Source organism: Dendrobates tinctorius, unplaced genomic scaffold (assembly GCF_039654945.1).
Source record: "Dendrobates tinctorius isolate UK_male_01 unplaced genomic scaffold, ASM3965494v1 ptg000071l, whole genome shotgun sequence".
Taxonomy (NCBI): Eukaryota; Metazoa; Chordata; class Amphibia; order Anura; family Dendrobatidae; genus Dendrobates; species Dendrobates tinctorius.
In genome coordinates, this window is record NW_027361739.1 from 19,736,060 (window position 1) to 19,754,748 (window position 18,689).

An 18,689-nucleotide genomic window follows, 5' to 3' on the forward strand; every position below is an offset into this window, starting at 1 on the left:
CAGCTGCTGGCATTGGAACAAGATGCTGCAAGGGAGCGCCGGGAAGGTAAGTGTAATGTTTTTTTTTATAAAAAAAAATGTTTTCTGACGGGGCCATGCACACCAGGATGAGGATGGGGATGGAGATCAATCAATAGGATGGGGCCATGCATACCAGGATCAGGGTTGGGGGTTAATTATACCAAGATGCTATTAACGAGAAATGAATATTTATTGCCCTCCACGCCCATGGGCGTGGAATGCAGTGAATATTCATTTATCTTTAGCAGCGGGCTCAGGAGTTAGCAGCCAGCTCCTGCCTCTGTGACCAACTGCTCTGCCGATGCCACTCCCCCCCACCTCCCCATTACAGCCAGAGCCAGTACATCCGGACTATAAGACGCATTCCCCATTTTCCTACACATTTTTGGAGGCAAAAAGTGTGTCTTATAGTCCAAAAAATACGGTATATTGTTTTTTTTATGTTTTGGCATTTTTACACAATAAAAACTTTTTTATAGAAAAAAATAATTATTTCTGCATCGCTGTATTTGAGAGCTATAGGTTTTTTATTTTTACACTGATGGAGCTGTATGATGGCTTGTTTTTTGAGGGACATGATGACGTTTTAGAGACTTGTTTGATAGGCAATCCCCAAATGTGTGTTGAGGCTGTCTAACAGCCTCAAATCATGCAGCCACAGGGATCCAAACATAATATATGAGCACTACAACATACTAGGATAACACCCGAGCATGCTCTGAAAAGGTGTTATCCCAGCACGTTCGCTCATCACTAGAAGACAGCTGAATACATAATTCCATTTACCACAGCAAGTCTTCCAAGTCCTGAAGCAGAAAAACAGCCCCAGACCATCATACTACCACAACCATATTTTACTGTTGGTATGATGTTCCTTTTCTGAAACGCTGTGTTACATCTACACCAGAAGTAACGTGACATAATGTCACACTTGCGCCTTGGCAGGTTGGCACGAGTGAAGGGGTTGTTGACCCACTGTGCCACTAACCAGACTACCCTGGAAGAGGCATAACTAAAGCAGCTACCTTGGTCTTCTCTGGAACCTCTGATGGTGAGGTCAGGCTTGTGCGGCAGGAACTACCAGGTGCCACTCCAGGGTGGTGTCTGGCTGTGGCTGCTGATCCCACTGGGAAACAGAACACTAGGACAGGTGCAGGTGACAGGCACAACTAGCAGATAGGCAGGTGAGCACGGCAGGAACAGCTGGTACTCTGGTATGTGGGCACGGCTGAGAAGCTGGCAGGCAGGCACGGCTGAGACACTGGCAGGCGGGCACAGCTGACTGGGAAGGCACAAAGACAGGAAGGAGTGGTGTATGGAATAGGTAGAGATTTGTTCACACAGGAGGTGCAGGCACTGGTACAGGAAGGATGGAAATATAGATGGGTATGAAGGGACAGGTTTAGACCTGTTCACACTGGAGAAGAACAGCATGGCTGCGGAGAGGAGCTGCATATAGCAGCAAGAGGTTCTGCAGCAGTAGAAGCAGAACAAAGCAGAGCCGCAAGAGTGCGGAGTACAGGTAGAGCCGCAAGAGTGCGGAGCACAGGCAGACAGAGAGGACACAAGGATAGACAGCAGGGAAAGGAGCCACAGACAAGGAGACTGAGGGTAGGACTGAGTTCAGACAAGGTAACGGTATGCGACAAGGCAAGGAACAAAGACACAGGGACCAGGAAATTCTGCCTCCTGGAGGGCGGCAAGGACACGTATGAGACAAGGTCAGGAACATTAGCACAGAGACCAGGATATTCAGCGTCATAGAGGGTGGACGGACAGGTACAAGGCAAGGCTAGGAACAAGGACACCGAGACCAGGATATTCTGCCTCCTTGAGGGCAGACAGACAGGCACAGATACAGGACTAGGAATCATGCCTCCAAAGAAGGCGAAACACAGGACAGGACCTGGCAACTCAGCAGCAGCCAGAGTAAAGTCGTTGCTCAGGCAGCTTCCACCGGGTGGAGTTGCCCTAAACACTAGAGGCCTCTTGGTGATTGGCCAGGAGCACATTAGGCAGGTGCACACTGATTCCATAAGAACAAGAGAGTGCCGGCACCGCCCCCCTATGCACAGCCAGGAAGCAGGCAGGAAGCAAGAGGCACACGGCATGGAGCCGGCAGCAGACAGAACTCACAGTATGACCTGGAGCAGTAAGTTGGTGTGTGGGGGATGGGAGGCCATGCAGTGATGCCGGGAGGGTTGTTACACATAAGGCTATGTGCACACGTTGCGGATTCCGCTGCGGTTTTCCTGCGTTTTGGTCTGCGGTTTTGCCCTGCGGTTTCACACCTCTACTATGGTAGAGGTATGAAACCGCTGCGGAAACCGCACAAACAATTGACATGCTGCGGTTTGTAAACCGCAGCAAAACCGCGCGGAAAAAACCGCACCGTCAGCACAGCGTTTTTGAAACCACATAGGGTTTCATTGTACTGTACTTGGTCAGCGGAACTGCTGCGTTTCCACAGCGGCAAAACCGCTGCGGAAACGCAGCAGAAACCGCACCGTGTGCACACAGCCTAAGCCTTCCAAAAAGCTCATCTTTTGTGTTGTCAGTCTACAGTGTATTCTCCAAAAAGCTATTGAGATGTTTTCTTGCACAACTGAGACGAGCCTTTATGTTCTTATTGCTCTGCTAAGCAGTGGTTTTTGTCTTGAAACTCTGCAATGCTGGCGATTTTTGTCCAGTCTCCCTTTTATGGTGGAGTCATGAACAATGACCTTAACTAAGGCAAGTGAGGCCTGCAGTTCTTTGGATGTTGTTGTGGGGTCTTTTATGACCTCCTGAGTCATTGCTGCCCTATTGGGGTAATTTTGGTCGGCCAGCCACTACTGGGAGGGTTCACCACTGTTTTTGCCATTTGTGGATAATGTTTCTCACTGTGGTTTGCTTTAGTCCCAAAGCATTAGAAATGGCTTAATAACCTTTTTCAGACTGATAGCTCTCAATTACTTTGTTTCTCATCTGTTCCAGAATTTCTTTGGATCGCCGCAGGATGTTTAGCTTTTTAGGAATTTTTGGTCTACTTCCCTTTGTCAGGCAAGTCTTACTTAAGTGATTTCTTGATTGAGCACATGAGTGGTAGTAATCAGGCCTAGGTGTGGCTAGAGAATTCAAACTCAGCTTACCTAAGCTGTGATAAACCACAGTTAATTTAAGTTTTAAGTGTGGGGGTAATCACTTTTCACACAGGGCCCTTTAGGTTTGGATTTTTTTCTCCATTAATAAAAAATACCTTAATTTACAAACTGCAAGGTAAAAATAGTATATCTCAACATCAGCAAAGCATTCGATAAAGTTTCTCAAACTATCCTTACTGAAAAAATGACCAAGTATAGGATTGACAAGGCTACAGTTAATTAAGGTGAATTCATAACTGCCTCAGTGATCAAAGAGTGGTAATAAGTGGTTGCACATCTAATTGGAGGAGTGTTTCAAGTGGGGTACCACAAGGCTCTGTCCTGGCCCCAGTGTGGTTCAACATTTTCACAAACGATCTAGATACGATCTAGATAAGGGAAATTAAGGTAAACCAATCGAAATTGCAGATGATGCAAAGCTAAGAGGGATAGCTAACACTAGAGAAGACAGAAAAGGATTCAGAAGGATCCAGATAATCATGAACAATGGACAGCAACTAGTAGAATGGTATTTAACAAGGAGAAATGCAAGATTCTACATCTGAGCAAGAAAAACAAAAATTACATTTATAGAATGGGAGGAATAAAACTAAGCAACAGCACGTGTGAAAGAGACTTGGGTATACTAATAGATCACTGACTGCACATGAGTCAACAGTGTAATGCAGCAGAAAAAAAGACAAATACAGTTCTAGGATGTATTAAGAGAAGAACAGTCTGGATCATATGAAGTAATTGTCCACTTCTACTCCTCTTTGGTCAGGTCTCATCTGAAAGTGTCCATTTCTAGGCACCACATTTTTAAAAAGACATTGAAAAACTGGAGAAAGTTCAGAGAAAAGCTACAAGGATGGTAAGTGGACTGCAAAGCATGTCCAACGAGGATGGTTAAAGGATCTGGAAATGTTTAGTTTACAAAAACGAAGGCTAAAAGGCTAAGAGAAGACTTAGAAGACTTAATAGCTGTCTACAAATATCTGAAAGCATGTCACAGTGTAGAGGGATTATCATTATTCTCATTTGCACATGGAAATACGAGAAGCAATGGAATGAAACTGAAAGGGAGAAGTTAGAGATTATAAATTTGAAAAATACTTCTTGACAGTGAGGGTGATCAATGAGTGGAACAGGCTTCAATGGAATCCTTCAAACAGTGGCTGTACAGACATCTGTCTGAGCTGGTTTAGTGAATCCTGCATTGAGCTGGGGGTTGACACGATGACCCTTGAGTAACTTCCAACTCTGATTCCAGTTGCTGAAGACAGCTCACATCATTGTCCCAATGATATGAGTGAGATAAGTGTACAATGCTGAGCGTTGTAATCAGCCTCCGCTCTCTAGTGTAAAATTAAGATTAAAATTAAAAAAAAATCACATTATACTCACCTTTACACCGAAGCCATTGACCCCCGTAATAAAGCAAAAAACAAAAGTTAAAAAACAACAATATTCTTCACTTGTTTGAACCTGAAAGAGTCCAGAGTGTCCCACACCGTAATTTATCTGTGCCACATTTGCTCATAAACTTGAGCGGTGGCCTGAGATGACCGCTCACGCGGGAGAATAACTCTCTGCAATGAGAGTGGGCCTCATGGTGAACTGCGATGTTCTTACTGGGGTCAACGCAGTTCATGCTCTTGCTGAAGCAAGTCATATACTCTACTGCTATTCAGCATGAGTGGTTGTGTCAGGCCACCGCTCACACTGATGAGCAAATGTCACACGTGTTAGATGTACAGGTGTTAAGGTGAGTATAATATGATGTTTTATTTTATTAATTTTACAGTTGATGTAAAAAAAAAAAAAAAGAAAAAATCCAAAGAACAATAGTGGAATTCCACTTTTGTTTTGCAATTTGTCCACTCTTGGAATTTTATCCCATTTTCCTGTACACTATATGATAAAATCAATGGTGTCATTTAAAAATTCAACCCGTCCCGCAAAAAATAAGCCCTCATACAGCTATACTATCGGAAAAATAAAAAGTTATGGAGAAAAGAAGCAAAAAACAAAAACTCAAAAACAGAAAATTGCAAGGTGGTCAATGGGTTAATATTCATCAAATATCATCATTCCAAAAGAGACAAACCATAAATTACATTGTAGAAATCATAAAAAAAATCTTGATTAGTACTTAACTGGCCAATATCTAAACTATACAAAGGTTATACAAGGCTTGCTACATACATACATATTAACCATCATGCCTTTGGTGAAGATCAGTCTTCTCCTTGCCTCACGAGGGATTGTGTCCAGCATTAGATTCAGCTTACGCACAGCCTACAAGAGAGTGTATCTGAACTAGATCATTACTTCACTGAAAAAATAGGCAACATTCCACATGCTAGATTAAATGTACATGTAATCGAAATGAGCTGTGGTGCAGATTTTTAAATCTGCAAAATATCAATTTTGTTGCACTACTTTGAATGTAGATGAGTATAAAAGCTGCATTTTGGGCACTGGCAGATTTTCTCTTACCACCTACAATTTTCAGCACAATTCACTGTTACAAAATTGCACAAAATATTAACTAGGTTCACACCACATTTAACCTCTTTCATACAGATAATATACATGAACATCATGTCAAGTGCGAGTATATGGAGAACACACAGGAGCTGTACCTGTTTCATACACAGGCTTCAAACTGTGCTACACAGCTGTCACCTCCCTGCAACTGCCTGGATTGAAAATATCGTTGATTTCAAGTACAGAAGTTTTCCCATTAAATAAACAACAAAAAACTTTTCACTGTACACTTTTAACATGTTCTGTTTACTTTCCCTGGTATTGAATGTCATAAAATATTAAAATGCCTGAAGTGCTGTTTTAGTCACTTTTTCCCCATTATGAAAAGTAACCTAAAAGTCCTATTTTCCCTGAAATGCAAATACAAACTACAGTTCATCATGCGAAAAAAAAGCCGTCACAAAGATCTATCAACAGAAGAATAAAATAAATGCCAGAGCTCATAAATTCTGCCTTTCGATACACTGTATGGTAATTTAAATGGTGGCATTAAAAACAGGGATTTTTGTGTGTACTCACCGTAAAATCCTTTTCTCCGAGCCAATCATTGGGGGCCACAGGACCATGGGTGTTATGCTGCTGCCACTAGGGCCCTAAGCAAATACACAAAGAAAATTGTCTCCTCCTCCGCAGTATACACCCTCTGCTGGCTGAACCAGTTTGGTGCTAAAGCAGTAGGAGGACACATATAGCCAACAAAGAATGCAACATCTCAAAAACACAAAGCTTGTTGGCTTGTGGTTGTCCTAACAGGGTGGGTGCTGTGTCCCCCAATGATTGGAAAGGAGAAAAGGATTTTACGGTGAGTACACACAAAAATCCCTGTTTCCCCTTCGCCTCATTGGAGGACACAGGACCATGGGATGTCCTAAAGCAGTGCCTGGGTGGGAAACAGCACAACAGCTGAAACCTTAACTACCCAGCGATTTATCTGGTCTACAGATGCGCTACTGTCGATTACAGAACTTGTCTGCCAAGGGCAGCATCTGAAAAGGCTTGAGAATGAATGTTGTAAGCTGAGTCTCCAGGAAAGAGGGTTTGAATGCCAGTTTGAGAATCCCTATCCCTGCGCGGGGAAATTAGAAATTTCCAGGAAGCGGAGTCTGCTGGCCACTCCAGGAGCCCAAGGGGCTCTCCTGATGGTAACGACGTTAGCAGCTGCAAGTGCGATACAGTTAGCCGCATCTAGGGAGGCATGCACCGCATAATCCCTGGCCGGGGCAAACTGTTAAGCGAGACTGACCGCCTAGGGAGGTAGGTTAAAGTCTTGAACAGACTTAGCTAGAGCTTCTACCAAGGTGTCACGCGGCGGCTGTCGCGGACTTCCTCTCTTACCTCCCTCCGGCCCCGGCTCACCCGCTCTCCAGGGGTCACCTCGCTGCCGCACCGGCCGCTGCGGGCCTCGGCGCGGCCTCTCCCGGCCTCCCGTCCACGGCCCACGATCGCCTCTGTCCAGCCCCCTGGTGCGAGCTCCCGCTCCTCCTCCTCGGCGGGCGCGTCTCCTCGCTATGGCCGGGCGCGCGCCCTCCCCCACCTGAGGACGCGCGTCTCCTCCTCCAGCTGGAGGTCATGACCTGGAAGCCCTTCTCTCTCCCTATATCAGGCCACCTCCTTCTGGAGGCGATGCCTGACTATCACTAGAACTTGCTAGTGACTCTGGCCGCCCTCCTAGTGCTCCCCTGCTTTCTCCCGTGCATTTACCCAGTTCCTCTTGTGCTTCCTCTCCTAGGTTCTGTGGCTTCGGTCCTCGTCCGTGTCCCTCCTGTGTCTTCAAGCCGTGCCATCCCTCCTGTCTCGCCAAGCCGTGCCGTCCCTCCTGTGTCTTCTAGCTGTGCCATCCCTCCTGTCTCGCCAAGACGTGCCGTCTCTCCTGTGTCTCCGAGCCGTGTCGTCTGTCCAGTGCCTGCTCTTTGGATCTACCTGTCTGTCCGCTCTTACTTTCCCGGGTACCGGCTACCGTGGTGATAGTTACCCGTGGGCTTGCCCCATACACTCCCTGTATAGGGGGTGGTCCACCTGGTCAGCTCGCCCTCGGGAGGTTCGTTGCCACGGTCTAGTGGGTCCACCCCAGGAGTACCTTACACAAGGCTACCATAGGTCTGGCCACCAGGGGGCGGCAAAGGAAGGAAAGAATGCTGCTCCAGAAGCCTCAAAGACTGTGTTTTAACAGACTCCTTAGATGTCTTTAATGAGACATACTGTACATCTTTTTGATGCTGCTTAGAGGCTTCTGCGAGGAAAGGGTTAAGCGCTGTGTACCAGCTTACCCAGGGTCCTGAGTCAGTGCACCAGAGAAGGTAGTGAAATCATGTTGTCACACTGCGCATGAGTTAGGCTGATTCTTGGGGGCTGCGCGTTGCCTTGGATTAGCGCAGTCGTAAGCCGCAGCCACTTCCGTGCCAGCTCATGAGGCGGTTATGGGTGGAGCAAGATGGCCGACGAATATCTCAGGGGCGCTTCTCGTTCTGTGCGAGAAGCGTCAAGAAAGTGGGAGGAGCCGTCACCGCGCGTCATAGCGCAGGCGGGATTTCGGGCTGCAGACTAATGTAGGCCGAAGCTGGAGTGCTCAATTTTTCAACGCAAGAAGGGGTCGGATTTCGCGCCCCCCCCCTTGCAGGATGAGCCCCCTTATGCCAGCACCATCTCCAGAAGTGGGGGGTCCAAGAAAAAGACAGCGCTTCTCGTAAGGAACGAGAAGCACCAGCAGCAGGGGGCAGAGTTAGGGCCAGAGGGCAGGATGTGGCCGCAGCGCTGTTCGTTCAGAGCGAGAGGCGCTTAAAAGGTGGGCGGAACTTGGCCTATCCCGGTCAGAAGCAGGGGGCTAAATTTTCGGCCGCGGGGGCGGTATCGTGGCAATGAGCGATGACGGCGGAAGCTGACGGTTTGGTGCTCATAACCCCCTGGGGACCCGGACGTATGAAAGGACCATCGGAGGAGCCCCTATCTCCCCTGCCAGCTGCAGGCGCTGCGCTGCTGAAAGGGGATGCAGCAGAGCTGGATGCGTGAACCAGAGCCGAGTGCGTCACTGTAGTAGGCCCAGATTGTGCCAAGGGCAGCATTCACCAGTGCCTGATTGTGGGCCGCATGGATCCTCCTCAATCCACCTTGTCTTTGATAGAGAGGTGGAGAGGTCTCGTTTGCCTCCAGTCACCATCCACTCTCGGGCAGTGGTTGCCGCACGGACGCCACATGGAGCCTCTGTGTTTGTTACCGAAGTAATCTTCCTTGCAAGGATTGTGAGGCAGGGCATGTCCGGCTGAAGAACCTGGCTCCAGAAGGGGGTACTTGGGGACGACACCCCATGTTCCCGTCTGTTGGTGATGTGGGGAGAGCAGGCCCATTGAAGGCATCCATCCCCCCTAAGGAGAGCCCAGTCCGGCGTTGAGGTTGCAGGAGGGGATACGGGGAAACGACACTCCGCGTGCCCGCCTGTTGATAATTTTGGGAGATCAGGACCTTGAAAGGCCCCGTCGCCCCTTCCATCCGTAGAAAAAAAGGTAAAAAAGTAAAAATGTAAAAGTTAAAATAATAACGTTGTGGTCTGAAGCCAGACCCTAGTGCCTCCTACAGACACTAAGCACGAACTGGTTCAGGATAGAGCCAGCAGAGGGTGTATTCTGTGGAGGAGCCAATTTTCTTTGTGTATCTGCTTAGTGTCCTCCTAGTGGCAGCAGCATAACACCCATGGTTCTGTGCCCCACAATGATGCGAAGTAGAAAACACAATTGTCTCTCAAAAAATAGTTAAAGGGAATCTGTCACTTTTTTGGACTATGAGCTGCCGGCATAGACATCAGGGGCTTATCTACAGCATTCTGTAATGCTGTAGATAAGACCCTGATGTAACCTGTGTGGTGCAGTGTCCACTGTGACAGCTAGGGGGCGCTGTATGGGTCATGCACATTGTGGCAATGGTGATAGAATGAACTGCAGGATGCTAAATAACCATTATGTATCCCAGGGGGGTGGTCCTGGGATGGAAGCTTGAACGAGTGTTGATCAGCAGAGGTACTGCTGAGGTTTCTGTTACAGTGTATCAGTGAGAGTTTCAGGTGGCTGGTGAGAAGGGTGAGACCAGTCACCTACAAACCCACCCAGGGGCGTGTGTCTGAAGTAAAGCCTATGTGTGTATGGTTGTGAATCTGAAGGACCTGCAATGAGGTCATAGCCATTTAATCCGGTGGGCTAGGATACGGACCATATAAGGTGACCAGGGTAGGTCACATGAGAGAGAGTGCCTGGATCTGATTGGTCCGTGTGGAAAAGTCCTGGAAGGCCGACGTGCTGTCTTCCTGAAGAGCACGTGCAGAAGCCGCTGACCCGGGGAGGCCTGTGTATAATGGCCTGCGTGTGTCTGACAATTCCCAGGAGGGAACGGACGTCTTGAGTGAGAAGCAACTAAGAGGTAACCCCAGATACAGGGAAAAAAAACTGTGAGGCCATAGAGCCTGATTGCTGGACATTGCACAACCTGTGTGACCACAGGTCTGAAAGAGCGGAGCTGTATCATGAACTTTCTGTTGCTGAATATAAGCCTGTTGCAGTATATGGTTTATGCTGATTAATAAACCGCATGGACTGTTTATGCTGAAAAACCCGTTCCGGACCTGGTTAATCGGCTGCCAAGCGAGTGTCCCCAACATGAGTAACAAGCGCTACCATACAATTGGTGGAGAATGCTAAGGGCACTGTTGTAGCCTTGTTGCTAGGGGCAACGGAGGAGGTCTGCAAATCTCGGTTGCTAAGCGCAGCGGTTCCAAGAAGCACATGTTGCAGTGCTGGCGACACTGAGCCAGGGGAGCAAACGGTTGTGAAATCCGTGAGTTATGCTGACCGAGGTCAGAGAAAGAGACTGATGATAATTTGTGGGATACCTCTGTGGAGAAGAGGCGTCCGGGACCCTGTGTGTCCGACACCAGCAGGTAACGGGCAGGTGTCCGTGTTGTACTGACTGGGGTCAGTGAGAAAGACTGTACCTGAATGGTTCAGAGTGCCAGGTCCTGGAGGGTAAGTGTTGGGAAATTCTGGGAGAAGAATCGGATCCCTGGAGCACGTGCTGCGGCCCTGGAACTGGTGAGGCCGGTGTGTTGGGAAACCCTGGGAGGAGGGTCGGATCCCTGAATAGCACCCGGTGAGGCCTGTGTGTTGGGACGGTTCCACGTGGGGACGGACGTCCTGAATAGCACACTGACAGGACACGTGTTTTTGTGTTGTGTTTTTTTTCTCCCTCTCAAGTCAGCTTGCGGTGGCTCAGTGGGGTCACGAAGGTGACAAGCGGATTGCTGTAACTCGGCAGAGTTACGAAGGTGACAAGCGGCTGGCTGTAACTTGGCGGGGTTACGAAGGTTGCTGTGGATCGGTGGGTCCACGAATACAGCACAGCAGGAGCTGCAGTGATGCCAGCAGCTGTTTGTGAGCGGCAGGCGGAGGTGTCGGTGATTTGCGGCTACAGCAGGAGCTGTAGCAGTGCCAGTAGGAGGAGCTGGTGTGGTGTCGTGCTTAAAGGGCCAGTACAAGCCCGAAAGAAACCATATAGTGTGAACTTTGGTCTAAGAAGGCCTGTAGAAGGGACATTGGGAAATCCCGAAAAGGGGCGGTAACCCAAATCGGGGTGGTAACCCAAAAAGGGTGGAGTTTCAAGGGAAGGCAAAGTCAAAAAAGGATCGTGATCCAAAAAGGGGCGGAGTTTTCAAAAGGGGCAGCACTGGTTACCTCAGTGGACATGTATGGGGAACAGTGGTGTTTGTGTCCAACTTTTTCTGAGTGCGGCACATTCTTTCCGGATGACGATGGGCCGCAGGTGTGCACCGTGATGCTACACTGTGAAAGAGTCTCTGGTCGGCTGGACTCAAAGAGTCAGGTGACCCTGACAGGAACTCCTCTCGTTTTCTGTCTGACCGAGAAAAAGGTCAAGGTTCGCTGCCACCATGGGGTCACTGTGGACTATACTGTGGACAGAGTAATGATTGAGGGGTCCAAAAGGGTTGCGTGCCAAACTCAGTGTATCCCTTTGAGAGGGTGTAATGTTAAGAGTTGTCTTCTGGAACACTCTAGAATCTTCCATTCCTCTACACACAGATGGGACTTCAGCCTGTCACGGCTGCAGCCACTCACCCCCCTGTTCCTCACCCCCCTGTTCCTCCCCCCCCTCTACTCACACAAAACCAGTCTAACCTGGATGCCCAGAGTGAGCTCCTTCCTGCCTCACAGCGGGGGGGTCTTTGTCTCTGAAAACATGTGCTCAGCTACTCTCTTGGAAATTATGGAGATCTAATCATTTGGTCATAGAACGCGGCGCGTTTATGGTAAAAACATGAAAATTACATTTTTGCGAATAGGCACGAAACCAGCGTTCTAGCACATAATTTTCACGGTTCTAGCGCTGACAGAACCAGAGAAACGGAGTTCTCCTATACAGAGTGGAATAAGCAGCTAGTGGTTGGTGTCATTACAAAGCTAATTTCAATACAAGATGAATGATGGTTCTGCCGATAATCTGCTAGGTTCTCAAGTCCAGATATCATAGAATCATAGAATCATAGAATCGTAGAGTTGGAAGGGACCTCCTGGGCCATCTGGTCCAACCCCCTGCTCAAAGCAGGATTCGCTAAATCATCCCAGTCAGATGTCTGTCCAGCCTCTGTTTGAAGACTTCCATTGAAGGAGAACTCACCACTTCTCGTGGCAGCCTGTTCCACTCATTGATCACTCTAACTGTCAAAAAGTTTTTTCTAATATCTAATCTGTGTCTCCTCCCATTCAGTTTCATCCCATTGCTTCTAGTCTTTCCTTGTGCAAATGAGAATAAAGTTGATCCTTCTACAATGTGACAGCCCTTTAGATATTTGTAGACAGCTATTAAGTCTCCTCTCAGTCTTCTCTTTTGCAAACTAAACATTCCCAAATCCTGCAACCTTTCCTCATAAGACAGGGTTTGCAGACCGGTCACCATTCTGGTCGCTCTTTTCTGAACTTGCTCCAGTTTGTTGATGTCTTTTTTAAAATGTGGTGCCCAAAACTGGACACAATATTCCAGATGAGGTCTGACCAAAGAGGAGTAGAGGGAAATAATGACTTCACGTGATCTAGACTGTATGCTTCTGTTAATACATCCTAGAATTGCATTTGCCTTTTTTGCTGCTGCATCACACTGTTGACTCATATTCAGTCTGTGATCTATTAGTATACCCAAGTCTTTTTCACATGTGCTGTCACTTAGCCCTATTCCTCCCATTCTATATATGCTTTTTCCATTTTTATTGCCCAGATGTAGTACTTTGCATTTCTCCCTGTTAAAAACCATTCTGTTAGTTGCTGCCCACTTCTCCAGTTTATTTAAATCTTTTTGAATCCTCTCTCTCTCTTCTCTAGTATTAGCTATCCCTCCTAGCTTTGTGTCATCAGCAAATTTAATCAGTTTACCCTCAATTCCTTCATCTAAATCGTTGATAAAGATGTTGAACAATACAGGGCCCAGGACAGAGCCCTGTGGTACCCCACTTGAGACATTCTTCCAACTGGATGTGCAGCCATTTACGACCACTCTTTGGGTCCGATCACTAAGCCAGTTATGAATCCACCTAACAGTTGCCTTGTCCATTCCATACTTAATCATTTTTTCAATAAGGATTGTATGAGAGACTTTGTCAAATGCTTTGCTGAAGTCAAGATATACTATATCTACAGCATTTCCTTGATCCACCCAATCAGTGATACCGTCATAGAAGGAAATTAAGTTAGTCTGACATGACTTATTAGTTACAAACCCATGCTGACTCTGTTTAATCACTTCATTCTTATCCAGGTATTGACATACATGTTGTTTAATAATTTGTTCAAAGATCTTTCCTGGTATAGAAGTCAGACTCACCGGCCTATAGTTACCTGGGTCCACCTTCTTCCCCTTTTTGAAGATAGGAACAACATTTGCTCTTCTCCAGTCTTCTGGCACTTCTCCTGTTCTCCAAGAATTTTCAAAGATTATAGAGAGGGGTTCAAAAATTTCTTCTGCTATCTCCTTCAGTACTCTGGGGTGTAATTCATCTGGACCTGGAGACTTGAATTCATTTAGGCTAGCTAAGTGTTTCCTCACTATCTTTCTGTTTATGGATATCCTGGATTCTTCTATTCCCTTAATAGGACAGTGAATAACAGTTGATGTTGCATTTCCTTTCTGAGAGAAAACAGATGCAAAATAGGAATTTAAAAGTTCAGCCTTCTCAACATCCTGTCTTACCATTTCATCATTTTCATCCTGTAAAAATCCTATAGCATCTTTGACTTTTCTTTTACTTTTGACATATCCCCAAAATCCTTTATTATTGCTTTTGACATCTCTTGCAAGCCTCAATTCATTTTCAGCTTTAGCTAATCTGATTTGTGCCCTGCAGGTTCTGCAGACAGCATTATATTCTTCTTTAGATATGCCTCCCTCTTTCCATTTTATAAACATTTTTTTCTTCCTTTTTAGCATGTGCTTAAGTTCTGTGTTCATCCATCCTGGTTTCCTTAACTGCTTCCTATTCTTCCCTCTTTTCGGAATTGTTAACAACTGTGCTTTGAGAATTTCATTTTTCAAGATTTCCCATCCTTCCTGGACATTTTTGTCTTTAAGGATATCCAGCCATTGGATCCCTCCAATTCTCTTTCTGAATCCCTTAAAATCTGCCTTTCTGAAATCTAACCTTGACGTCTGAGTCTTCACAGGTCTTCCGCCTCTAGTTATCCAAAATTCTAAAATAGCATGGTCGCTACCTCCTAGGGTCCCAGCCACTTTTACCTCCTCAACCATTTCCTCCCTGTTTATAAGGATTAGATCCAAGGTAGCAGTTCCCCTTGTTTTCTCCCTTACCTTTTGGAAGATAAAGTTGTCAGCAAGAGAGGATAAGAATTTCCTTGACCTGTTAGTTTTGCCTGAGAGAGATTCCCAACAAATGTCTGGATAGTTGAAATCTCCCATGACAACTATGTCATATTTTTTGGAGAACTTGGCCATTTGATGCATAAAGAGTTCATCCATAGCTTCAGCTTGCACAGGCGGCCTGTAGTAAATGCCTACAATGGTGTCCTTTCCATTGTTCTGTCCTTGTATTCTTACCCAAACAGTTTCCACAGAACTCCCAGTCTCTGAAGCTTCAATCTCTGTGCAGATATACGCGTTTCTAACATACAATGCGACACCCCCTCCTCGTTTATCAAGTCTGTTTCTTGCAAATAAGTTGTATCCTTCTAGTCTTGTATTCCAATCATGTGTATTGTCCCACCAAGTTTCAGTGATTCCAATGACATCATATTTCTTTTCCTGTGTTAGTAGTTCCAATTCTCCTTGTTTGTTGCCCATGCTTTGTGCATTAGTATAGAAACATTTTAGTTTGTGATTGGTTTCTCTTTCTCCAATATTTTTATTAATTAGATTCTTTCGTCTTTGTTCTTCCTTTCCACTTCTAATAGCAGAGTTCTCAATAGCATTTGTCAGGTGTATGGCTTTTTCTGGTCTTTTGCTTCCCTTCCCATGTTGTTCTAGTTTAAAGCTCTCCTTACAAGTGTAGCAAGGCGACTTCCAAATACCTGCTTTCCAGTCTTCGTAAGGTGCACCCCATCTCTAGCAAGTAGTCCATCGTATAAGTAGTTCACTCCGTGATCCAGAAATCCAAATCGTTGCTGACGGCACCATCGACGTAGCCAGTTGTTCACCTGCAGAATCTTATTCCACCTCCTTGTTCCATGGCCATCCACTGGGAGGATGGAAGAGAAGACCACCTGCGCTCCCAGTTCTTTCACTTTCTTGCCTAAGTCTTCAAAGTCTCTGCAGATGGTTTCCAGGTCGTTTCTTGCAGTGTCATTTGTCCCCACATGTAGTAGCAGGAATGGGTAGTCATCTGTAGGTCTGAAGAGTCCTGATATCCTGTCAGACACATCTTTAATTTTTGCACCTGGAAGACAACACATTTCTCTTGAAGTGATATCCGGTCTGCAGATAGCGGCCTCTGTTCCTCTCAACAGGGAATCCCCCATGACCACCACTCTCCGTTTCTTCTTCACAACATTTTTCTTTCTCCATCCAGGAGGACTCTGAAGGCGTACAAGGTTGCTGCTTGTTGGCAAAGTCTTACCCTGATGTATTTCTTCATCGTTTTCCTGCGTGAGAGCCTGGTACTGGTTTCTGAGCAGTATGGGTGCTGACTGCCTCCTGATCCTCCTGCTTCTCTGGGTCACATGTCTCCAATCCTCTGTTTCTTCAGGTGCACTTCGAATTTCTTCTCTTTCTGTAACATGAAGAGATAATTCTGCTCTGTCCAAGAACTCTTCACCTTCCTTAATGATCTTCAACGTAGCTAACCTCTCTTCGAGATTTTGCAACTTTTCCTCCAACAGGGACACAAGCTTGCATTTGTGGCATGTGAAGTTTGGCTTTTCCACTGGTAAGTCTGTGAACATGTAGCAAGAAATGCAGCTCACCAAATGGCTCCTGGCCTCTTCCATCTTGAGATTTCTTAAAAACGATGAAAGACGAGCCCAAATTCGCGCGCGGGAATATGCAAATGATCTCCTCAAGACTCTTCCCCTGGTTTTCCGATTTCCTCTTTTCAGCTGCAACGGCCAAAACCCAGTGATCGTTGAGCTCGCGGAGACTCTTCACTTATCCCAGAAGGCACTGGGAATATGCAAATGATCTCCTCAAGACTCTTCCCCTGGTTTTCCGATTTCCTCTTTTCAGCTGCAACGGCCAAAACCCAGTGATCGTTGAGCTCGCGGAGACTCTTCACTTATCCCAGAAGGCACTGGGAATATGCAAATGATCTCCTCAAGACTCTTCCCCTGGTTTTCCGATTTCCTCTTTTCAGCTGCAACGGCCAAAACCCAGTGATCGTTGAGCTCGCGGAGACTCTTCACTTATCCCAGAAGGCACTGGGAATATGCAAATGATCTCCTCAAGACTCTTCCCCTGGTTTTCCGATTTCCTCTTTTCAGCTGCAACGGCCAAAACCCAGTGATCGTTGAGCTCGCGGAGACTCTTCACTTATCCCAGAAGGCACTGGGAATATGCAAATGATCTCCTCAAGACTCTTCCCCTGGTTTTCCGATTTCCTCTTTTCAGCTGCAACGGCCAAAACCCAGTGATCGTTGAGCTCGCGGAGACTCTTCACTTATCCCAGAAGGCACTGGGAATATGCAAATGATCTCCTCAAGACTCTTCCCCTGGTTTTCCGATTTCCTCTTTTCAGCTGCAACGGCCAAAACCCAGTGATCGTTGAGCTCGCGGAGACTCTTCACTTATCCCAGAAGGCACTGGGAATATGCAAATGATCTCCTGAAGACTCTTCCCCTGGTTTTTCCGATTTCCTCTTTTCAGCTGCAACGGCCAAAACCCAGTGATCGTTGAGCTCGCGGAGACTCTTCACTTATCCCAGAAGGCACTGGGAATATGCAAATGATCTCCTCAAGACTCTTCCCCTGGTTTTCCGATTTCCTCTTTTCAGCTGCAACGGCCAAAACCCAGTGATCGTTGAGCTCGCGGAGACTCTTCACTTATCCCAGAAGGCACTGGGAATATGCAAATGATCTCCTCAAGACTCTTCCCCTGGTTTTCCGATTTCCTCTTTTCAGCTGCAACGGCCAAAACCCAGTGATCGTTGAGCTCGCGGAGACTCTTCACTTATCCCAGAAGGCACTGGGAATATGCAAATGATCTCCTCAAGACTCTTCCCCTGGTTTTCCGATTTCCTCTTTTCAGCTGCAACGGCCAAAACCCAGTGATCGTTGAGCTCGCGGAGACTCTTCACTTATCCCAGAAGGTTTTTATGATATGATGGTTCTAAGTTTTCCAGACCCACATCTGTACTGAGAGTAGGGGGCTGACCCTCTCCAGACTGCCCCTTTCGTGATATCACAAAGCAGAGGCTATAAGGCATTCGCTGGAAAAAAAACAGGCAGTTGAGCTGCAGAGTCCATGCGGAAAGGACCCCCAGATGCAGGGCGATGTATGGCTGGCTGCCCCTCCCCTGGCCACATGGGTTGCCTAAAGACCATTAAGCAACAGTAAGTTTAATTTCTGCTTCTAATCCCATTTATTTTGTATTTGCAATGTACATATCTGATGTCTCAACTTTGTAAAATAGTTTTATCTTTGTCCTCACTGCCCCACTTTGGGGAATAAATCATAAAATGTATCAGTCTGCCTTCATGCTCTAAGAAACGAACTTATGCGCCTTAACATAATTGGCTTCGAACCCCTCTATTAAGTCTATAACTTAAGCAGAGAAATCTGGAGCTGGTGGCTGCGTGGTGTGTTTTGGTTGGTTGGGCTAGCTGGCAGTGACGGAAGGGCGTTATATGCTGATTGGGTGGCTGCGGCCAAAGCATTGATAATTCCCTCACTGCAACGGCCTGATCGCCCGTGGACAACAAGCAGCCCGTCCGGCGACTAATTATCCTAGGTGTAGTTCCCTAACTGACCTGAGGATAAGGGGGGCGCCGGAGAGCAGAGAGTTCCAAAGTGGAAGTGAGAAAGTGGGATATACATAACTCCCCGCAGCTCATGGAAGGTTGTTAGCAGTGGTGGGGCATCCAAAATAACCCCCCCCCTGCGATAAATTGTTAGGGAAAGACTAGAGTGCTTTTTTTTGTCACATGGTGCCAGTGGTGGGATAACCAAGATAAGCCTCCACTGTGCCTGTGATAGCAGTGTGTCGGCAGTACATCGCATCCATCTGTCCGCTGACATACCTGTGTAAGCGGTGAGGCTATAAGATAAGCCCCCACTGTGCCTGTGATAGCAGTGTGTCGGCAGTGCATCGCATCCCTCTGTCTGCTGACATACCTGTGTAAGCGGTGAGGCTATAAGATAAGCCCCCACTGTGCCTGTGATAGCAGTGTGTCGGCAGTGCATCGCATCCCTCTGTCCGCTGACATACCTGTGTAAGCGGTGAGGCTATAAGATAAGCCCCCACTGTCCCTGTGCTAGCCGTGTGTCGGCAGTGCGTCGCATCCCTCA

The 18,689-nt window shown here is 46.9% G+C and overlaps 1 long non-coding RNA gene across 1 annotated transcript in view; it reads right to left on the reverse strand.

The window, feature by feature from the left end:
• Nucleotides 1-5,381: 5,381 nt before the first annotated feature.
• Nucleotides 5,382-18,689, reverse strand: part of LOC141096127 (uncharacterized) — a 73,947-nt gene continuing 60,639 nt past the window's right edge. Inside the window, exon 4 of the long non-coding RNA XR_012233596.1 lies at nucleotides 5,382-5,444. This is a non-coding gene — a long non-coding RNA (uncharacterized lncRNA). The remainder of the gene's footprint in view (nucleotides 5,445-18,689) is intronic.